At 28.7% G+C, this 4,777-nt stretch overlaps 1 long non-coding RNA gene across 1 annotated transcript; it reads left to right on the top strand.

The window, feature by feature from the left end:
- The first annotated feature begins 525 nt into the window (after positions 1-525).
- LOC128183633 (uncharacterized) lies at positions 526-3,920 on the top strand. Its single transcript, XR_008243632.1, has 4 exons — positions 526-605; positions 1,057-1,138; positions 1,784-1,914; positions 2,246-3,920. It is a non-coding gene; the product is annotated as an uncharacterized LOC128183633 (long non-coding RNA).
- Positions 3,921-4,777: the final 857 nt, after the last annotated feature.

Here is a 4,777-nt window from a genome sequence, read left to right on the forward strand (position 1 = left end):
TATCGTCCTCATACACATTAATCAAATTGGTATAAATTATATTACTTTTCTTTTTGATTTATAGGACAATGGCATGTCGAACACCTTTAATTCAGTATGCAGTGATGTATTTATATATACCTTATATTCTTCTAGCAGTAAGCCGTTTTTATTCTGTTTTTTTATATCATGACTAACAATAACAAATTTGAATTGATGATATAATCAAACGTGATATTTTAGAATCTTTTTACATACTTAAATTTAAATATTGAGATTTGAAGGATATCTTGATATACACCGAAGAATGATGAGTTTTAAACGTACTGAAATTATTTTAAGTTTTATAATCTTAATTTTTCAGATCATATTTACACGTTTATATTGCTTTTATTTAGCTTTTTTATGTTTTTAATTTGAGGGTTTTTCGTTAATAAATATAAGACTTATATTGACCCGGTCCATTTGTTGCCAACATTTTGATTGTACTCAAGGTTGATCTTAACCTCAAAAGTAAAAGTAATGAATTATAATAGAAAAAAGTTGTAATTATAACCTCAACCAACCGTGTAAGGAGCACAAAAAACCATGTCCGTCTGTGTACACATCCAGTTCGGTATATCTTTGTAAGTATCTTGTTTTGATAAATCATTGTCACACAATTACTTAATTACCTAAACATGATGTCCAATCAAGTTATTGAAACTCGTATTAATGCAATATATCTTGCATTGCTACTCAACTATTATGCTGTTCTTATTATCATAATTTTTATTAACTTTGTGCCTATTTGTGGAATATCTTGGATCGTATATGTGGAGATCTGATCGTTTTCATATTCCTTATAAGTCAAATTATTAGACATATTGAAATATTCTAGGAATCTATGATATGTCTCAAAAATATTGGAACACGCCTCGTACAGACGTCCATCAAGTCTTATGAAAACGCAATCTGTAATTTATTTCGGAAATGCCATGATCGATTACAGAAGTCTATCTAGATATGAAGGGATTATATAAAAAAAAACAGAAAGAAGATGAAAAAAGAAATGTATAATTATTTCAATATTGACAGATCAAGAATGTTACAATGAAGCTCGAAATAGCAAGGCGCACAGCAACGACAATCTCCGAAACGATGATAGTTCAGTACCAGGGTATGGATGTGAACATACTTTAAATTGTATTAGTTTATTTCAAATTTATTTCGATTTTATCTATCTTTGCCTAGCAAAAATTTTGAAATGAATATTATTATCAAGATGTTTGGAAAATGCAATTACATAGTTACATATTTTGTTAAATTATTATTCATTTCTGTGGAATAGTGAAACTAGGGTTATTTATTTTAAAACAGTTTAATTCATTCCCTTGAATCATATGTTTCACAAGTAATCATATGATTTGGTATGAACATACATTGTAATTTATCTGTTAATGTAACGATTTTAAATGTATTCGGTTATTGGGCAGTTCAACAATCATTCACTGGTATCAATTTTACTTTATAGATGAGTTTTTTTTTTATTTCTATAAAATAAAAATAAAAATAATACAGGCAAGTCCGGGCAGACACATATAATGACAATGTATTTTCGCTTTATATTTGGCTACTGAATAACACATTCTAATAAATAATGGAGGTATTTTGGGGTTTTTTTTTTGTTTCAAAATATGTTTTCGAAAAAATGATGTTAATTTAAAAAAAAATGCTCTGCGATGTACTTTTGCTTAATTTGTTTTTTAAATACATCCTAAATATGTATCTAAGTCTAATAAAGATAGTTTAACTACTATTTCAGGAAACAATATTTCCTTCAACTCCAAATTAAAATTTCCTGGATTTTGGCAATTTTATTTACGTTATTTATAGTAGTCTTGATTTACATTTGCTGGCCTAAAAAGGGTTCAAGACTCAAACAGATGTGCAATGGTAAGTAAGAGGGTCGTAAAATATACTAATATCAAACCAAAAGAGATTTAAGTGATTTATATTAAAATGATTATTGATGTGCTGAACAAAACTTAATGTAACCTTTATTATTGTACTTGAATGATAAAATATAATGCATATCGAACATTGATTTCTTAGAATCATATCAATTTTACTTGAATTAGATAAAATTATACAGGTGTATAACGACAAAAACAATTTACAGAATTATTCTTGCAATCTGAATTGTACATGTGCATATCTTTCAGTAATGCAACACGCCATTAGGATATCGGAATTTTTTATTATTTATATTTTTTTTTGCAAAAAGCAATTCAGCAACGTATACTTGGGAAATCTTCTTTGACGCATGATGAAGAAAGAGAGGAATTAAATGCAAACCAACCGGGAACTACCACGGAAGTATCAACCGATTAACAGAAATGTACTTAACTTCCAAGACGACAATTGAGCACCAGGAAAAAAAATGCTGTTATGCATATTTTACCTAAAAACTCATAAATGCATGACCATTATTTCCTCAAAATACAAGTACTATCTCATCAATATAGTATTTATTGTTCAAAATGTGTAGTAAATGTCTTAAAGTGAATACTTTGGGTTACAGAATTATACGTAGATTTATTTTTAGATGCAAAGACTCCAAACATTATATTTTACAATTGAATGTTCATTTCATAACATCTAAAGATCTAAAGTTACTTGTTATTGATATGAATAACAAATACAGGCATTTTTGAAATGAGAAATTTCCGTTTTGATGGGAAAATCTAACATTACAAATTGCTAGGAGAGTCATTCCTTCATCAAAACCGCAAGGTTCATGTAAGATTTGTTTATGAATGTCCATTTATTGGTTTGTTGTTATAATTTTTAATTGTTTTTGCAAGCCCATCTCTTTTTCTTATTTTCGTATTATATTCCCATCTATTATTTTGTTAACTAAACATAACCTCTTTATTTATTTTACATTTTCCCTGCATTTTTAAACCATAAATCTCTAAATAAAAAAATAATATTTACTTGAAAACAGAGTAGCATATAATTTATACAGATTTAAGGAGACCGACTTTAGTTTTCATTGCGCATCTAGTATAATACAGTTGATTTATACTTCTTATGAGGTTTTTCGATATCACTTATAAAATTGAACACAATAAATAAAATTCAGATAAAAATATTTATATTTTTTAAGGAATCTTTTTTTAAAACGATTTTTCCGTTGTTGGGCAGGGGAGGATTGCCATTGCGCTTTTCTGACGTTATGATAAAAGAAAGCTTTTTAGGAGTACGTTATAAGACATAACATAAAAGAAAAAGTAAAAATTGTATGCCGTTGAAATTTTATATACAAAATGACGCTATCCTCGAGGACATTTTCCTTCTTTGTTGAATGAATCCATTTTACCAATCTTCATTCGTAATGATCCAAATATATAGCAAACTTTGGAGCATTTTAATATTTTGAGATGGCCCAACTTAAAACCAGACGGTAGAATTTAGTATTCTTTACATACTAAGTAGGAAATGATTTAACTAATCCTATAAAATAATTTGAGAAAAAAGCTATTGTAGTATTTTTTAAAATCTGCTTGGGTGTGCGGAAAATGACAGTTTCCTATATATTCCTTTAGTAAATGTACCTCTAAATTGAAATGGTTCCTAAAAAGAACCAGACGGTCGATTTTCTTGAAAGTTCGCAAATAAACTAGAGTTGGTTTAAATTGAATATGGTGAAACAATAAAGAGTTTTGCTATTGTAGTTTTTCAGCACAAAAAACCCAAGTCGGCCTCCGTAATTTTTAAGAAAAAACCTTACACTTAAAAAACAGAAAAAAAAAGAGTTCATTTTTTTGTAATGAAATAAAAAAACAAAATAAATACTCGTTTAGTTTCTACATTTATCCATTTGACAGTTTGTTATTGTCATTTTTCATTACTAAAATAAATGTACTTGACGTTCAGTATGATTTTGTTCTTTTTCTAATCGAAATGGATCTTGGAGGGATACAATAAACACAAAAGAACACTCAGAGCTTCTTTCATTAAATCAAGTAAGGATGTCAGATTTATACCCACCCACCAAAAAGTTCCTAAATACTATTTAATGCAGCAGCTTGAACACTATCAGATGTTCTTGCTAAGTTATCATCTCAGACTTTTGAATTTGAATAGTAGCATGTTCATTGTACCAAAGTGTCCATATTAGATCTACTCTTTACTGTTAGATCTTGTGCAAATTCATTTGTTTTTATTACCAATACAGTCAGAGAAGTCAAGTGTGCCATTTATACAGGCTAGAACATTATCTGCTAATTGAACTAACACAACCAGCCCGGTTTTTTTTTCAGTACCCTGCTTTTTCCAATATTTCTCATAAAGCCCAATATACATGCAATGACTTCATATAATGATCTACCGATATTAACTTGAGAACTTAAGAACTAGAATAAGATATAAACATGATTGTTTTTAAACCTACAATGAAGAGTAGGTATACAATCAGTTTATTATGTATGATGAACAATAAATGTAAATAAAACAAACAATTATTATCAAATTTGACCACAAGTATCACCGTTGTTCCAATACATGTACGTTGGTCTAAAAATGGTACGATAAAGACCAAATTCATTGCTACAGTTTTTCAGGATGTATTTGCAAAAAAAAAAGACAGGATGCGATTACAAAAATGGTACATTCAACTTACCGTTAACCAAAGGTTTGGCCACATCCGGTATCGACATCGTCAAACTGATGCCATGTGGTTGGAGATCGTTCTTTGTGTCATATACGTATCTGCTTAGGATGTTGGTGTTTTAAAATATATCTTTTTATGTAT

The sequence above is a fragment of the Crassostrea angulata genome, chromosome 5 (genome assembly GCF_025612915.1).
Source record: "Crassostrea angulata isolate pt1a10 chromosome 5, ASM2561291v2, whole genome shotgun sequence".
NCBI lineage: Eukaryota > Metazoa > Mollusca > Bivalvia > Ostreida > Ostreidae > Magallana > Magallana angulata.